The sequence below is a fragment of the Gavia stellata genome, chromosome 24, assembly GCF_030936135.1.
Source record: "Gavia stellata isolate bGavSte3 chromosome 24, bGavSte3.hap2, whole genome shotgun sequence".
NCBI classification, from domain to species: Eukaryota; Metazoa; Chordata; class Aves; order Gaviiformes; family Gaviidae; genus Gavia; species Gavia stellata.
In genome coordinates, this window is record NC_082617.1 from 473747 (window position 1) to 492264 (window position 18518).

Below are 18518 nucleotides of genomic sequence, written 5' to 3' on the forward strand. Positions count from 1 at the left end.
CGGGCTTCAAGACTGCACTACAGCCCCCAAGCAGAATGCTACTGAGGGCACAGGCAAAAAATGCAGCAACTCTGTGGTGCAGGGGTTGGGGGCATTTTCTCCCAGAGCTTTATCTCTCCTAGGTTTCCTGGAGAGTGCTAGAATGTTAGTAGCTAGCTTGCAACCTGCTGGTGGTAAGTACCTTCTGAAATGGTTGCATACCACTGTCAGCCAAATACACCTGTGCTCTGGGAGGCCACAAGCACAGGGTATTCCGGTGGTCCCCTATCAAATGCCTGATGTGAATGGTGTTGCAGTCAGCCCTGTGCTGTTCCTTTTGGTCTCAGAAGGCAGTCACCGGTTTTGGGGTTTGCTGAATTGGAGAGGGTAATGCGTTTTTGACACTGCATCTGCAAGGAAACCAGTTCAGTTGGTTGATAATGAGCTGGGAGTTGTTTGGTCCCAGAGGTCTCGGTGTAGGAGCTGAGGTCAAGAATGCAGCAAAGACCCACTGTCTGACTTGGTGCACCTGAGTAGCCTCAATTTCTTCCCCAGGAAAGCAGGGCTCGAAAGAAGACTTCTTACTTTTGTCCTGTGAAACGTGAGGGTCCAAGAGGAGCTTCCACCAAAGCCTGGCAAAGCTATTTAAGCAGGCTTCCAGGATGCTATTTCAGCAGGCTGCTGCTTATCGCTGTGGAGAATACATAGGCAGGAACTTGCAAATAGGTGTACAGTTTTCCTCGGGGCTGTCCAGATCTAGTTGTGACCACCAAACTAAATACCCAGTAAAGGCAGGCATGTTTTTGCAGTGTCCTTGCCAACTGCTCTATTGAGTGCAATTTCATCAGCTGTCACTACTTAGGTGAGCAAAGTTCAGCTGGCGCATGGCTCCAGTTGTTCTCATTATTTTGGTGTGCGCATTGCGTCCTCTAATCATGGTAAAACTCTCCAGAACGTGGTTTTAAGGTGACAAATTGACCACCAGCAAAGCACTAAACCCAGTAACTTTTGTTTTCTAAGTGTGGCTGTACAAGAGCCATGAAGCGCAGCTGCCGTTGTGCAGAAGCATGTTTTACCTGACTTAGCCCTAAGCATTAAAGCATCGAGTTTTTTGTTTCTATCAGCCAAGAGCTGTTTACCTGGTGACAAATCATAACTGCTCATCTTAAATCCACAGTACGCCAACACATTTTCATAATTATTTCCAAGACATTGCACAGACTTTGTCTGGTGGGCCAGGCAAACAGTTACCGAGCTTGGAGTACAACCCGGAGTCCCAGATTGCATTGGTTGTGAACAGAGAGAAGACCTGTTAAACTTGCCTTGCTATGCTCCTGTTAATGGCGCTTCATTTCGCTAGGGATTTAATTGTTCAGGCTGTAAATGGGATACTCCTTTTGTGTCTTGTTTCCATGCTGTGGTATCACTCCAGTCTGCATTTGCATTCAGATTTTTGCTGTTGTTCTTTTCTTCTTAGAGCAGCTTTCATTGAAATGCCGATAAAACTTGCCCTTTCTTAGGCTAAACCAGGATGCTTTCAAGGTAAAAAAAAAAAGGATTCTGCAAATTGAACCATAATTAGTCCCCGGTCTTCAAAAAGACTCTTTTTCTCTGTCTGATTTCTAGGCTGTGATCTCATTGAAACAGGTATTGCCCTGACATTTGCATCGCTTGAGGTGAGGTTTCTGGGTGGCAGGAAAAGACAGATTCCTGAGGAAATCAGCATCAGGTTGTGCATGCGAATAGCTGTTACCATTTCTGTGCTCTTCACAAGCCCTTTTCTGATGGTATTGCTAGCAGTTGGACTCCTGAGGCTGCAGAGAATCGGACGCAGAGCATGGGGGAGATGAGGTCATTTTATGCCATGGGATCTTCTGAGGGCTGGATCTCTGCAGAAGCGGGAGTCAGTCGCTCTGTTTCTGAACCTGTATGTTGTGTTTGTCTTCTGCTGGCTGTGGTTTGTTTGCTCCTTGCTTGTGCAAGTGAGCTGAAGGGAACTAGACTGCCAAAGGAATACAGTCCCCAAATCTTCCGCAATAGTCCTGATAGCTCTCTTTGCCTTGCAGCCCTTTCTCTGTCGATCCCTCCGTCGGGACTCTTGGGATTGGTGATGCCATGCAAGTGACAGTGGAGTTTCACCCACTGAAGACGGGGCACCATTCCAGGTCCCTGATAGTTCACTATGACACAGGTAAGTGCTGGGCGCTGCGTGGTGCACACTCTCTGCGTCCTTCAAAGCAGAGCCCTTTCTAAGCAGAATAATGTTAAGTTTGCTTTGTGGGCAACTTCTAAAACATTTTCTTCCACAACCTCTGCATGTTTCAGTGCTTAGAAGTGAACGGATAAGGGGCAGAGGCTGAGCCTGTCCTTGTTCTGTATGTCCTGTGCACTGGTCCCTCGCTGGGGGACCCTGGTGTCAGCATGGTGTTCTGCACCCAGCACCTTCTTGTGACAGTCTTCTGCCATCATTCCCCGTTGTCCCAGCCACCTCAATTCCCTCTCCAGGTGTACCTGCCCTGCCCCGGCTTTACCTTGGATAAAAGTGAAGAGTAGTTGGTGTTGAGGGGGTTGTTAAAGTAGATCCCCTCAAATGGGAATGAGATTTTGGAATGCTGTTTTTCTGGGAGTTGCTGAGTGGAGGAGGGAGAAACCTTGACTCTGCATTGCAGCGTGCATATGCACGCATGAAGTTTTAGTCCATGACAACGCTATGTTTGAAGCGTAATGTGGGGAACACATGTCTCTGTCAGACTCTCTCCAGTGCGTGCTGTCCCTTACACACCTCTGTCCCATGTACTGCTTCTCCATCGTCTTGCCACAGACCCTTTTTTCCATGTTGCCCTCTACCCATGTACAGTCCATGCTTCCCAACATCAGGACTAAAGTAGCCAGGAGTTGAGGGCTCTTGGGATTTGGCAGGAAGTGCTCAGTGCCTCCCGAGATAGGTGTAAAATGTATGCTAGGGTACGAGAAGCCAAGATCAGGCCACAGAAATACCGTCAGCTTTATAAGTCACTTTAAGAGTAAGTGGGGAAAACTCAAGAAAAAGGTGCGACATGTTAAAATGCTTCTGTCGGCCTTGGTTCAGCAGAGGTATCTCGTGATGCTGAACGAGACGCTTTCTCTGTTGCATGTATGCATTTGGTGTGTGTTTTCTCTTGCTTGAAAGAGAGGTTTGTTTTGTCCCTATTCCTGACTGTTGGTCCTGGGGAGCATGATGTCCTAATCCAGGTGACAGTGTGATGCTTTAGTCCAGCAGTGAACATTTTAGTTGTCTCGAGTTTGTAGGGGTTACAAAAATGCTCCTGTATCTTCCAAATGCTCTTTGTGGCTTTATGAGTTGTCACAGCTTTGTTCAATATTTGTCAGTTAATGACATATTCCCAGAGAATGGTTTATGCTCACTCTGAGAAGCTCATGGGATGGGTAGCGCTTTCTTGAAAGAACTACTGAAATTTTGGGTAGAGAAGCACAAAAAGGTGCCTCATTTGTATGCATCTAGAGAATCTATAGGGTAAAATTCCGAGGGCTAGATCTTTCTTTGACTCTTGTTCTTACTGACAAAGAGTACTGGAAAAGTACTACTTTTTCCCTGGAAAAGTACTAGTACTTTTGTGTAATTTCTGACCAAGAAGATTATTTCAGGCCCTCAGGTTCCTGTTTTGTGACAAATCATGACAAGTCTTTCCTTATTCACATTTCCCGGGCCATTCGTGCTTTTACAAACCTCTCCCATCTATCTCCCATACGGATTCCTCAACCGAGAAATCTGTTCAGTCTTCATATAGAAGCTGCTCCATACTTTTAATCGTACTTTCTGCCCTTCTCTATTAATTTCAAATGCTTCAGCTAGTTTTTTTGAGATCAGAACTATACCCAATACTTCAAGACCCATGTGGCCATGGGTTTAGACAGTGAGGTGACAGTTTTCACGGTGTTTATTTTGTAGTAGTTTGTCTTGATCGTTGTGGAGGATTAGCTTGTGTTTCCATAAACCTGAGTTGTGCATGCTCGAAGCACTGTGCCTGTCTCCCATTTCTTGGGTCCTGGCTCATCTGCTTGCCAATGTATGCCGAGGATTCAGCGCAGGGGAAAGGTAATGCTTATAAAGCATACCTGCGTCTAACTCTTCTGAAGTTCAGTGATTTTTATATGCTAAATTGTCCATTATGGGAGGCAGATTGTCCAGTCCTTGGAAACATTGCTGGTGTTCTCCCAACGTAACTCAGCTCTGGCCACAAATCCCTGCCACTTCAGACTCCCTTAAGAGCAAAGAAATTGAGGATTGTACAGGCACGAAGGCTGAATTCTCCATGTGCAGACATGAATGACTGACCGTAGACATCTACTGTTTTAAGGGCGAGTCTTGCCTCATTCCCCAACCCGGCTCCCAGAATGAATGGGATTCTGCTGCGTTGCCTGGCTTAGGATTGAAGGAGTCCATCCAGCTCTCCCCTTGTGGTGTTGCATGGCAGCCTTTTAAAGGCAGGTCCATCCCCTGGCTGCCTTGCTGGAACCCCTGCAGTGAGGAGAAGGCTCTGCCTTTGCAGAGGGATGCCCTCCAGGCCATGGCCGGGCTGCTGCGCTTGTCAGTCGGGGCTGTCTCGGAGGCTTTAAGCACCACTCCCTAGAAATGCCATTTCTGGAGAGCATGTCTGATGTTTGCTGTTTGCATCTCACCTGGGAAACACTCACCCACAACAGGAAGAGTGGGCTTGGTAGTGATGTTTGAGCTCGGTTGACTCCCAGGAGTTCCTTGGTTGGGAAGAATGAAGGTTTGAAAGCTCTGGGAATGAGGGAGCCTTTGGTGGGAGTCTGTTCTGGAGGGTGAAATGCTGGCAGGTACCCCAGCAAGACTCCAGCCATTAATCAGTTGATGTGCACAGGCAAGGCTCTCTCCTCTTCAGCTTGGTCTGAGGTGGAAAGCAAAGATGTCCTCGCTCTGGTCATTGAATAGCTTGGGAATATGCAGCGTAGACTTGCACCCTCAGGCATAAGCAACAGGATCCAGGCTGAAGAAGTGGGCTTGCAGGACTGTAATGGGCGGGCTGGTGAGGGCCGTGCCCTACCAGTCTCATTTTGACATATCTTCACAAACAGCAAGTTGAGGGCACTGCTTCTACAACACAGTGAAGTTCTCTTCTGCGTGCCATCCTGCGGTGGGCTGTCCCTTCACTTGTTCCTCTGAACCTCCCTTTTCTGCCCACATGCCCCCAGGCATCTTTGCTTGCCAGCAACAAGGGATCCTCAGGAGAGACCCCCCACTGGTGGTGTGCCTGCAGGAGACCCTGGTCAAGCTATGACTGTGGTGGGACTCCTCAGAGTCACCTGAATGACTTTGATGCAGAATTCCCCGTGACCTGAGTGGGATGGCAACCCAAAGGGCACCTGGGCACGTCTGAAAAATCTCACTGTAAATGCTGTCACCTTGGGGATAAACCTCTACAAACACACCCAGAAATAAGGTGGTTTAGATGGTGTCCAGGACATCCTTGTGCTGTACACAGGCAGCTATCAGGATGAGATAAATGTGCTGATCCGTGGAACTGCTAATACAGCTAAAAGCTGTAACGCTTTCTTCTGTTACCTGTGGTTTGCTCTCTTCCTGGTACTTCCATCAGCAAGTGAGGTGAGCAAAGACTGCCCTTTGCTTTGTTGCAGGTGAAGATACCCACACGAGCCTTTATGGAGCAGCTGGAGATGTCAACATCAGGCTAGACAGGAACTCCTTGGCAGTTGAGAAGACTTACCTCTCGCTGTCAAACCACGGATCCGTGGTCATCCACAATCGGAGTGAAATCATAGCCCACTTCCAGTGGAAGGCTTTTGCTACACAGGAGGAGGAGGATCAGCGGAAGCTGAGGTTCGTTTGAAAGATTCGCTTCCATAAGATACGCTGCCCAAGGGTAAAACTGACGTGTGGGCTCAGGGGTGTTGGTGCTTTTGAATGGTTTAGGACAAGTAAACCATCCCCAGCGTCAGGGTGCGTGTCACTGAGCTTCAGGGTACTGGAGCTCAGCACTTCCCATTCCAGTTCCACCCATACTCCAGCTGAGGAAGATGTTTTGGAGAGGAAAAGTTGGTTGCAATGACTGGATAGCAAATTGGTGGTTTGTGGGAGCACAAACCACTGAGGTCCAGACATCCCTGGGCTACAGAGGGTCCATGAGGCTGAGGAAAGTGTCAGCACTCGTTACCTGGGACGTAATGTAGCTGCAGATACCATAACTATTACGATAGTCACTGCAGTTTCTTCCACTCCAGCTTTGATAAGGTGGCAGGCTCCTTTTCCAGCAATGTGCAGGGTAGGGTGAAAGTTGAGGCCACCCTGCTGTCGGGTGTTAATTGCCTTGCGCTGCCCTGGTTTCCAGCACAAGGAGGTATTTGTGCCTTTCCTTCGAGGCTGGGGAGAGTTTGGAGGGTGGAGGGTTCTGCAGGGAAGGTAGGGCAGCACAGGACCTGGAAGTGCATTTGGGCTTCAGCCACCCATGTCTTCACGGTGGTGAGAGATGGGGCAGGTTCTTGAAAGTGTGTCTTTGCTCAAGCTTTGAAATTCCCATTTCAGGCAGCAGAGAAACACTTGCAGCCCGGGGGGGTGAATTGGAAATGACACGTAAAAGCTTGGGTGATTTAGGGAATCCTTGTGTGACTTTTCAGACTTGGATGGATGTAGGTATATAGGAGTTAGTCTGAACCCATAGCTGATCAGGAAACTGCCTTAAAGTGGAGCACTTTCTGAGGGCCTCTGAGTAAATAAAGTGCAACGTAATTAGGTCAGAAATGCCTTGAAGGGCAAAACTAGTTTTCCACTGTTCTCTCTTTTTAATGACACAGTGTGTGACTTCTGTGCAAGCTCAGTGTGTTGAAGGGAAACCTCCTGACCTTCTCTTGGTACTTCCCTGGCCCATTCCTTGACCATCTCTTCCCAGCTGCCTGTCTCAGCCTGGACCCTGAGTGTTCCTCTTTCCCCTCAGAAGTAACCAGGTTTCCCCACAGTAGACTTCAACTGGATTTTTTTTTTCTTTTTTTCCAATTACATTTGATCTCGTGCCAGTTTGTGTCTTAGAGTCTGAGCAGGAGGTTTTGTTCTTCCTTACTTGGAAGTCTTAGGGATGGTCATAGCTCTAAGGCCACTGTCCTGCTGTCAGAGAAGCAGGGATCCCCTGGTGGAAGGCAGTATAGGGAACTGGGAGCAGGCATTGTTTGCTTATCCCTGCTGGTCCAAAAAGAAGGAAAAAGAGTGATGCTCGTAACATGCAGCTGAACCCCAGGTGCTTCTCCCCTTGCCAGTGAAGCCCTGCAGTGGGTGCTCCTTGATCTTTATCTGCCTCCCCCGAGCAGCTCTATGGTGGGAAAAGGCAGTTGAGGTTGGTGGATTCTCCATCAGTTGTGGCAGTGGCTTTGAGCCAGGAGGCTCTCTTGAGGGCTGCTAGCTTTCCAAAACCCCTTCTTAACTTGTGAGTGTGGAGTAAAACTACCTGCCACGCCAGGGAGCAACAAGTGATGGATCATCTGATCCATTTGGGACCCCATGGCTCGGGGTCAGCCCCTTGCTGAGCTGCTGCTGGTGCTGCTGTTCCTCCCCGAGTGCATTGCTGCCCCTGCACTTACCCGGCAGTCTCTGCAAATATGTTGCTTATTGAATTATCTGTTTGGTTTGTCTCTCCCCGTGGCCGCAGGCTGTGTCGCAGGCTGCAGAGGCAGGAAGAGGACAGGACGGATTGCTTCCTCAAGGAGTGCGCGGTGGACCCCACTCTCCGAGAACGCCTTTCCCTTCTCTCCCGCACCTTCCGGAACCAGAGGGCAAAGGTGCAAGGAGACTCCATGCTTTTCTCCGATGATGTCTTCACCATTGAGCCGATGGTAAGCTGTAGCTGAGAACCTCCCCTCCTCCTCCTCCTGCTCCTTCCTGAATGAGGTCACTTGGCAGATCCCTGCATCAGCTGCCTTGACGTGCCGAGAGAAAATGTCAGGTTTCTAGTGAGGCTGGGAGAGCTTGTTACAAAAACCACTTCTGAACTGCGGGCTCCTGACAGGCAGCGAGAGCCTGCCTAAAGCTGAGCTACTGCAAGGGCTATAAATAAGTGTTCTTAGAGTGCTCAGGGGTATTGATTATTATATGTAAGGGCACACCTGACGCATACTGTATGGGCAGTAACAAAGGGTATTAGAGCATTGTCAGTTCACATATTGACCTGAAGAATGAAATGGTCCTGTGTGGAAAGGAGGCCAAATTCAGCCCAAGTTTAGTCATGGAAACACCAATCCCTTTGTATAAGCTGGACTTACACCATGTCTGAATCTCCCTTCCAATGGCATCTGTGAGCCTGGACACAAGACTGGCAGGTTTTTTTTGAGTTGTATGGCACATAGGTACAGAAAAATCTTTGCTTTTCTGTTTCTGCAAGCAAAACCCCATGTCCTTCAATCAACCAGAGCTCTGATTCTGAGTATTTGCATGGTGTGAGATGAAGAATGCCTGCTGTCTGAGCAGTGCAAAATCCCTTCTCATCTTGGAGTGAACCCTAGAATAAGCCCAACCTCTTCTTTTTTTAAAATAGGTGAAACTAATTTTTTTTTTAACCAAGGAAGGGGATCGTGTTCTCTTCTTGGTTACTCCTTTAGCCCATTGAAGGCTGAGAGCCAGCAATGTCAGCACAACTGCAGTTTCACACCACTGTAGCTGACAGCAGCATGGTGTGACCAAGAGACTGTGTCAGAGCAGTAGGAGTATTGTAGAGTGGGAGCTGATGAGCTGAGCCTGAAGGGCATCGTGCGATGCATTAGAGTTGATTTTGGAGTGTGTCCCAGGGCTCCTGCTTCGTTACAGTTGGAGTATGACTCCAGAACTAGCTCAACCCCGCCTTGAGCTCCTGAAGTGCATTAAGGTGAGGTGCAGAAGTCTGGCTGCCCACAGTACTGCGTGCTGGTACTCCATGTAATGATGTACAGACATGAAGTGTAGCCAGGTCCCTTTTCCTTAGAGTGGCTGGTACCTCTGAAGAAATCCTGCTTGATTTGCTGGAATTTGTTTGCCAGTTGGGTTGCTTCGTTGTAGCCCTAATTTAACAAAATGCCTCTCCCGGGTGCCAGTAAAGGTAAGGGACTTGGGACAGTTTTTTGCAACTGCTTCCAGACTCTCTTATAAATTTTGTTGGCAAGTGTTGCTTGCTCCTTGCTCTTCACTGATGCTCTAAATATAGGCTACAGGGCTGTGGTTGAAAACAAGACATGTAACGTTTAAAGATAAATGGTTTTCTGTCTGCTTCTGTTTTAGGAGGGAGATGTCTGGCCAAATTCTTCGGCTGAAATCAAGGTGATCTTTAAACCCCGAGAAGCCAGAGTGTATCAACAAGCGGTCTACTGTGAAATCTCAGGTACAGCTCCTTTCTCCTGCTTCTGTTACCCATGGTGAAGGCGAGGCACAAATAGTCTTCCAGCCCCCTCGGTTCTCATGTAGTTGCTGGGAAGGGTGGGTGGTCAGCAGGTCAGGGCTGGCACATGCCCGCTGTCCCTGCGGTTTCCAGGTGATCTCCTGTCCAAGGCCAGCCCTCGCGATGCCTGGCTACAAGCTTGGATCACTGATCCCAGACCAACCAAGGCAGTGAAGGGATAAGCTTTCATGCCATGGGTTTGCCAGCATTTGCTCTGCTGCAAGGTGCCTGAAAAGGCCAAAGAATGACACAGCAGAACAGCTTTCGTGGACGAGCACTAAGCCCCTCTAGACCATATACTTCCAAGATGAATCTTTATTACACGGATGCATCATCAGAGGCCTGAGGCAGCAGGAGCTGAGTTACAAATGTGCTCCCAGATCCTGGATCACCTCCCGCTCCCCAGATGCTGTCAGACCTCAGGTGACTGAGCCCCGCTGAGCGCGGGGTGTCTGCGAAAAGACCACTTCTGGCCAGCCCATGCTTCTCTCCCTGCGTGAGAATTGTCACCTCGTGGCTCAGCGTCTATGGTGCATACGGGTAGCGTTGCACAGGCCTTGCTGTACTCAGCAGGGTGAACGTCCTCCCTGGGAATCGGAATCCGAGCAGTCCACTAGACAAGCTTTATGCCCATCCTGTCTTACGGAAGTGTTGTCAAGTCGTCTTCTGGGAGCGGTTACTGTTGATGTGCGTATGGCCGTTAGCAGGGAGCTTCGCCTTGCTTGGGCTCGTACTTCTCGGCTCCTGTGCTGTTGTCTCTGATTGCATCAGTATAGATGGCAGATTTTTATCTTCAGTTCTGTTTTGTGAGCTTTGTGCCTTCACTGAATGGATTTCAAAGCTCATCTAAGTGTGTGGGAAGAAATTCAGAGATCGTGTTTTAAACTCAGCATCCCGTTTTCAGGGTGCAAACTGATCACTAAATTAGAAACCAGCCCAAGGGCATATGTCCTGAGGGAGGAGAAGGGTCCCGTATCTTCTCCCTGGAGCATCTAGAGCTGGTCCCATCCACCGCGGAGTCAGGGACTAGCATTGAGGCAGGCTGGAAAATCCAGGGCAACAGAGGGAATTACTGTACTGAAACAGCAATCTCTCCCCAGGCCGAGAGGCCAGGCTGCCCCTGCGCATCAAAGGTGAAGGCATAGGGCCCCGGCTCCGCTTCAACTTTGACCAGCTGGACATCGGGAAGGTTTTCATTGGATCAGCCCACAGCTATGAGGTGAGCAGGAGGGGTTTGCAGGGGTTGGGCTGGATCCTCATGGCTCCCGGGGCAATGCTGAGCCTCATGGACCTGGGGGATTCCTGGCAACTGAGGCAGTTGTGAGCAGGGAATATTTGACATACGAGTCAAGTTTGGGGGGTTTCACAGAATCTGGATACTTTTGGTGGGGTCTGAAAGGTGTATATTTTCGTGAAGCCCTAGTCCCTGCTTTTTGGCAATCTCCATTTGAGATCAGCTGGGAGGCTTCATGCAAGAAAACCCCCCTTGACACATGAAAGCAGCACTGGGTCAAAAAGAGAAGTATTCAGAGGCTTTTGTTTCAGCCCTAGATGCAAAGCACCTTTGTACTCTGGCTCTTAAAAAGCAGCTGGAACAAATTTACTGTGTTTGAACTCAAGTCCCTTGCAAAGAGTTTTCAGTTAAGTGCATCCTACCGATTCCTGGGAGTCAGAGGAAAGCCGTCCAGCCTCCTGGCTCCGAGCTGTCCCTAGGAAAGAAATTGGGAGTGCTTCCCCTCGCTGACGAGCCCCTCACCACGCTTTGGGCTTGGTGCACCTCTGGCTCTACGAAGAGCAAAGCATTTCTGGAAATGAAGCAAAGGCACTTTCTATATATTTGCCTCCCCCCAGTGGTGTCAAGTCTTCTGCAAAAAAAAAGATAGAGCAAGTGAAAGAGGTAGAAGACGAGGCAATACATCATGCCAGACACTTTCAAAACCTTGACTGTGGCAGGGAAGGACAGGTTAAGGTGTTTTCTTACGGAAATATTGTGTGCTCTGTGCATTTTTAATGCTGATACTTTATTGATTCTCTCTCTATCAATTTATGATTTTCATTACTTGAGAAAATGTGATGAAGTAGATGAAGCTGTTAGTGCTTTCCTAAGCAGCTAGACTGGAGGTAAACCTCAGCTCAGCGTCGGATCCCTAAGTGGAATTTGTAACGAAGGTGTGAAACACACAAGAGGCGAGAGTAGTGTTCAAGTTACCATTGTGGAGTTTGAATACATGCATATTTTCAGCAGCAGCTGCAAAGTTGAAAAACAAAGGATGTTTCTATGCTTCTGTCTCAGTTTTTCTGACAGGTTTTGCAAGGACAAAAATTAGGGAAAAGAAATTGAAAGCAGATAGCTAAGTCCACGGAAATGGCAGGATTTCACCCTGCAGCAATCAGAAACTACAGCTTTGCTTTGGGTAGGTTTGTTGGTGATGGACAGCGTGCTGGTACTCACAGGCAGATGTGGGCATTTCTCGCCCAACATGAAAAGAGCTGAATTTCAACAAACGCTGCGGGATTGTGTCACTTGTTCGAGGCAGTAGATCTCTCGAGCATTCAACAAAATATGGCTTGGTTCTAAATTTGCAGTTTATTCCAGTAATGGTAAAATCTTAGATGGTGGCTGTGTATATTTAGGAAAGAGAACTTCTTTGGAATAGATGGAGCTGCTATGCACCTCACGCTCATTCTTTCCTGACATGTCTGTTGGAGCAAAGACTAAGAAAGTATCACCTTAAAGAAGAAAGAAGAGAAATCTAACTTCTATACTGTAGCAGAGTTGGGGAGTGCTTCTGAAGTTGGTTATAGTGCTGGCCTGAGGGGTCTTCTACATGCAATGAACTTGTTGGCTGCAATGGAAGCTGCCCATGTTCTGCCCTTGGCAGGACCAGGCTCATCAGGAACAGAAGCAGTTGTGTGATGACCCACTAGTAACTGCCCTTCGTTGCCCTTAGGGACAGGTCTGAATCAACTCGCTGATGCTGAGCAGGTCCTCTGCACTGCAAGTCAGAGTGGACTGCTCTGTATCAGTAGAATAAACCCAGTGTGACTCTGTTTAGATGAAGTTATCACTGCTTTGCATGTAAAAACCCAAAGGCAGAACTTGTCCTGTTGCATATTCTTTGGCTTCTGCCAAGCAGCAGCACATGGCATCTTCCGTCTTTTTACAGATGTTACTTGTTTAATGGGAAAACAAGTCAGCCTTGTGTAAGAAAGGAGGATTCCTTATGCATTTCCATTTCGCTTTCTTGCTGCTGCAGGCGGTCCTGTTTAACAAAGGAGGCATCGATGCTTTCTTCCAGTTGGTCCCTCCAGCTACAGCTCTGGGCTCCTGCTTCACCTTTCTGCCCTGGGAGGGCACCATTTTGCCAGATGGGCTCCAGGTGATCCGGATCTCCTTCAGTTCCACCATCCTGGGGCAGTTCACAGAAGAAGTCAAGTTCAGTGTGAATGGATCCCCTGAGCCTGTGACCTTGACTATCAGGTGAGGAGGGTTATAGGAGCTTGGTGGGCACATCTGTAGCTCTCTCTGGGTAATCAGCTCCCCCCTACCTCATTTTATGATGGAGCAGAGAAAAAAGGGGTTGTCTAAGGTCTTTGTCTTGGCTCAGATCCTAGCACCCCCCCACTACAAGCCAAGGCTTTTTAACCTTGACTCCAGTTTGAACCTTGCAATTGCAGCAGCCAAGAAGGTGTAATTGTCTGCGAGAGGAAATCATAGAATGGTTTGGGTTGGAAGGGACCTTTAAAGGTCATCTAGTCCAACCCCCCTGCAGTGAGCAGGGACATCTTCAAGTAGACCAGGTTGTTCAGAGCCCCGTCCAGCCTGACCTTGAACGTTTCCATCTACCACCTCTCTGGGCAACCTGTGCCAGTGCCTCACCACCCTCATTGTAAAATATTTCTTCCTTCTATCTAGTCTAAATCTACCCTCTTTCAGTTTAAAGCTATTACCCATTGTCCTATCGCTACAGGCCCTGCTAAAAAGTCTGTTCCTGTCTTTCTTATAAGCCCCTTTTAAGTATTGAAAGGCCACAAGAAGGTCTCCCTGGAGCCTTCTCTTCTCCAGGCTGACCAACCCCAACTCTCTCAGCCTTTCTTCGTAGGAGAGGTGTTGCATCGCTCTGATAGTTTTCGTGTCCCTCCTCTGGACCTGCCTCAACAGGTCCGTGTCTTTCCTGTGCTGAGGACTCCAGAGCTGGACCCAGTACTCCAGGTGGGGTCTCACCAGAGCCGAGTAGAGGGGCAGGATCACCTCCCTTGAGCTGCTGGCCACCTGTGACCATGCCTCCTCTGCTCTCAATACGCAGTTTAACTTTCAAAGTCTTGGGTTCCTCTGGGAAGCAGCTTTGCCTTCATGGTTGAGCCAGGGTGGCTCTGTGACTTTCTAGGACACTGTTTGCCCAGAATTTGGCAGCAGCAGATTCCTTTTGTGACCCTTTGACATCTCTGTGTGAGGACCGTGGGGCTTTAATGACTACCCGTGCTGGAAAAAAGTTTGACTGGAGGCCGTACGGGAAAGGTGTGGAGATGCCTGCTGCTCTGTCCCGGTACCCAGGAGCTGAAGTGACTCCTTGCTACAGGTAGCTCATTCCCCCTTGGGCCATGGCAGACAGTGTGATGGTATCAGCTTTGGGCAGTAGATGGTCTGGGATGTCCCCCTGAACACCCAGCAGGGCCAAGAGGGCTTTGGAGAGGGGCCAGCCTGGGTGATTCTGCAGCCAGAAGCAGTGTTTGTAAAATCCTCTGTTAACATTCCATACAAAATGGGTAGCAGCAGCCTCAACATCATCTCTCATGCTAATGTGTTGGGACAAGCTGTCCTCCCGGCTCTTGTGCAGTGAGTGCTACAGTACCTCCTTTCTGCAGCCAGAAACGTGCTGATGCAGGAGACGGGAAGCTCTGCAGCAAGTACTGTCACAAGGACTCGGGCATCATCCCCTGGGCTGGTGCCATTGCAAAAGAGAATCCTGACCGAGCAAGAGGGGAGAAGGGGGAAAAAAAAAGCTGATGAAAGGAGAGGCAAAGCTCATTTCTCAGGACGACAGCAGCATGCAAACTTGTCCCAGCAAGTCTTAACCACGAGCTGGTGGGCTCATGTGGTGTAGGCAGGGAAGCTGATGCTGGGTGCTCTGGAGCTTTGGGGCTGGCTGAAGTGGTCCTTTTTTCCCCACTGGTGCCCTGGCTGCCAGTGCCCAGCATGTCCTCCCCTTCTCTGTGGCCGCTCTGCCCTGTTCTGCCAGCACGGCCCTGAGCTTGGTGCAGACCTTATGTCTCAGTGAAAGAGGATTGCTGGTCCTTTTTTATTTATTTCTTCCCCATCCTTGTATTCCTCCTTTCTAGGTGGTGGCTCCTATGCAGCCCATCTGAGGGTACCCCAGCATGCCCACCTGCTCCGGTACAGCTGTCCGTCAGCAGTAATTCTCATTGCAGTCCACTCTGCTCTGAGATGTCATCTGCCTCCTTGATTTTTGCCTTGCCTTAGTTTCAAGGATCCCTATCCAGTCCTTATCTCTCATTCTCCAGCCCCGCAGCTCAAGCTGTTTGTTTTCAAAGGCCTTTGAGATGTCCACCCACCAGGTCAAGCTGAGCCTCCCTCGTCGGGAAGTTTTAAGCACTGGATTTCGTCCTCCATGGAGAAAAACTCCCAGCTCCTCTTTTGAATGGAGGCGAGCTGGCTGGTGGGAGACTGGGCTGCAAAGGAAGGAAGGAATGGGGATGAGTGTTGAAGCGGTTCCTCTCCCACCTTGTGTTATCCTTCGTGCTCTGCAAGGACCCTGATCTCCCTTCACAAGTGCATTATTTAATGCTACTGTAAAACGCGGTAGTTGCCAAAACCACTGCCTTTTCCCCCATCTTTTTGCGAGCTGTACTGTTATGAGCTGTGGTGCACAGGGCTCTGGTTGGCTCCTTGCTCGAGCCTTCTGGGCAGTCATTCAGGTTTAACTTCCCTGAGCACAGATACGGCGCACTCAGCAGAAATGGCAGTCATTTCTCCGCTTGCCTGGCAAGGCTCATCCTTGGCATTTTCCCAGTGTGATCCCCAGTCATGGTTGGTTTGGAGGTAGTTTTCCATCGTCTTGTGGCAAGTGCTGTGACGGAAAGCATGCCTGCTCCCTTTGCTGTGTCCAAAGCAAGGTGTTAGGGCTTGGGCGGTTAGGTCTGGTTATGTGAGGTCCTTGGAGAGGGAACTTCATCATCATCATCATCAGGGATTTGCTCCCTGACTTAGTCTCAGGAACTGCTTCAGCTCCAAGAATCGAGAATTAGTATTGGATTGAAACTCCTGAAAGTCAGTTTTTGAGTGCTTTTTGACTATGCAATCAGAAGATGCCCAAACCATAGGTGATTCTTCTTGGGAAGGAACCCAACCTTACAAGGTCCTGAATGCTTGTTTCTTTGGTGTTTAGAAAGGGATGCTGGAAATGGGACACCACGGATGAACGCAGGTCCCTCCTGCGGGATGCTTGAGTCTGGTCATGTGCCAAACAGAGTCAGTGGCAGTCCTGTGACTAAAACTAGGAGGCAGCGTTCACTGTGGTCCTTGATTTTTAACTGAGAGGCAGAGCTGGCATTGATTGGCATCAACCATGAAATAAATTAATGGCTGTTGTGCAGCTCCAAGTGCTGATTTCAGGGGATTTTGGTGAGTTTTGGAGTTTGGAGCCTGGCTGCTGAATTTAAGGACAGGTAAGGAGGTGTGGTGGGTTCAGGACACCCGTGTTCGGTGGTTGGAGACGTGTGTTGCTCTTGGATGTGTCAGCTGGTGCACTGATGACAAGCTGATCCTTTTCCCCAAGATTCAGCTGTCCGCTGTGTAGAATTGTTGCTGCTGTTGTTGTGGCCAGTGGGTGTCTGGGAGCTCCCCTGGCTTCATGCCTCCAAATCCTGCATGCCTCATGATTGCATGGATCAAGATGATCTGAGGACAAGATGTTCATATACTCCATGGGAATACCAGTTCCAGCAAAGAAATACCAAAGCAGAGAACCTGCAGCTGGCAAAGCTAGTACAATGGGTCCACTTTTGCGTGGAGACCTCTGTGTCATCATGTTACAGATAGGGAAACTGAGGCACGGAGCCATCACTTGTTCAGGGTCCTTCATCAGGCCAGCAGCAACTTGGGGGCATACCCTGCCTGAGATGGTGCACTAAGGCACATCAGCAGCTATCAGCTGCTGACCACTTTGCTTGGGCTGTCTCCTGTCCACATGGATGCTGTGCTGAGCAGAAAGGCGACGGGTTGATTTGAAACCCGCTGTGGTTCTGAGACCAGCATTTATCCCTCCGAGCAGTAACGAAAGCCGAACACTTTGCATTTCTCTTTAACCAAGCCAATGCCTCCTCTGCCTGTCTTTGTCCTCACAGGGGCTGTGTCATCGGACCGACTTTTCATTTCAATGTACCTTCCCTCCGCTTCGGTGACGTCTCTTTCGGTGAGTGTGCCCTGGGCTTGGAGCATAGGTTGAGAGGTCTGTGCATCACCAAAACAGAGCACCTGAACAGAAGAGCACCTGTCACTTGTGTTCCTCCGTAGCAGCCTTCGAGGTGTTAAAACCAGGGCTGCTGGTGGCTTAGGCAGTGTTGTGCCATCATGAGGTCAGATAGGACCAAAGGAACAGAAAGTCAGTGTTTTCTGGTGTCCCTCATAGTCTGTTCAGCCCCAACCTCCCAATGCTTGGCAGCAGAATGGCTGTGAAAGACCTTGTGCCAGAAGGGCCCAGGGGATGGGACTGCAGGAGAAGGGAGTTGAAGCCCCATGCTAGCCTGTAGCTGCTCTGGGTGAATGTGCATGTTGCAAGGGGAGGACACCATTTCCCCACCTGACCTTCAGTGTGAGATGTTGATGAGTGCTGTGAGGGCACCTCATTCTCACCTCCCAGGTAATAGGCCCAAGCAATAGCTCGGCATCGGGCACTGATGTCCTCTGAGATCTGGGCTCCTTCTCCTTCCCTGCCAAAAGCCCAGGTCTGCTGATGGAGCCGGTGGCTGAGCGTCCAGAGCATCTCCATTAAAGTGCAGATTCTCGTTCTCCACCTCCGTCTCACAAAAGGCTTTTTACTGAGATGTTCTAAAGTTGAAATGTGAAATCAATTGTGATTGAAGGGCCATTATCATTCTGCACCCAGGATGCCTCTGTGTTTTGATGCTGCTCATGGGCTTTCTAAGAAAGCTCATTACCTTTCCTGAGCTGCTTCCTCCCCTCCCTACGTCACCACTCTGCCATTTCTTTATTTCCTTTTGAAGAAATAAAACCAGAAATGCACCAGGCAGAAATATGGTTATGTAATAAGAGCTTCATCCTACTTAATCTGATTTCGTTAATAAGGCCTTTTGAGCTGAAGGCAGCTACTGCATTTTTGCTTCTTTTAGCTCTGCTGCTGACTGTTGTCTGCCCCTGGAGACTTCGGTCTCCTTTGGGACTGTGAAGTCTGTGTTTGTCCTTTCTGTGTGTCTCCTGCCTCCCTGCTGGAGTAGTTGCTGGAGGTGGGCAGTGGTCACTGTCGATGGGCATGGATGAACTACCTGCTGTGTCTGCAGTTGGTTTTCCTCCCCATCTGTATTCAAGTAACGCTTGGTAAGCAGGCTATGGGACATGTCTCCTTCTCACAGAGCTGTCCATCCAAGGCAGATGTCCACTCCAGAGCAGGTTGTGGGCTGATGTCCTGTCTCTGCAGCACATCCCCACCAGGTGTGGTTGTATCACTGCTTTTCCATTAGGGAAAGCAAGTATCCAAGCTAAAGTGATGTAAACCCTTGCGGGCAGTAACCAAAGCCAGTGTGCAGCATGGATGTGATGTCCCCATTTGTTAGGTGAGGTGAGACACGGTTCCTGCTAATTTCTAAGCAAGCATCAGGCTTGCCTCCTGTGAAGTGGGCTGCTTCTGATTGCCCCCAAACGGGAGATGCCTTGAGGATGCTGCCTAGAGAAACTGCATTAGAGTGCTTTGCATCGTGCTGTAGTAGCCAATTGCATCCATCCTTTCTTTTACTGGAGCTTCTCCTCGATGACAATACACTGCTTTTATATATTGAAAACTGTGGGAGTGTTCGTGGAGTTAACAGGGAATGTTACGGACTGAATTTTCAGAAAAAATGGTCTGTCTG

The 18518-nt window shown here is 49.2% G+C and overlaps 1 pseudogene; it reads left to right on the top strand.

Annotated features, from left to right (window-relative positions):
* The window catches only part of LOC132319107 (hydrocephalus-inducing protein homolog), a 67699-nt pseudogene that overhangs the window by 14674 nt on the left and 34507 nt on the right, over positions 1-18518 (top strand).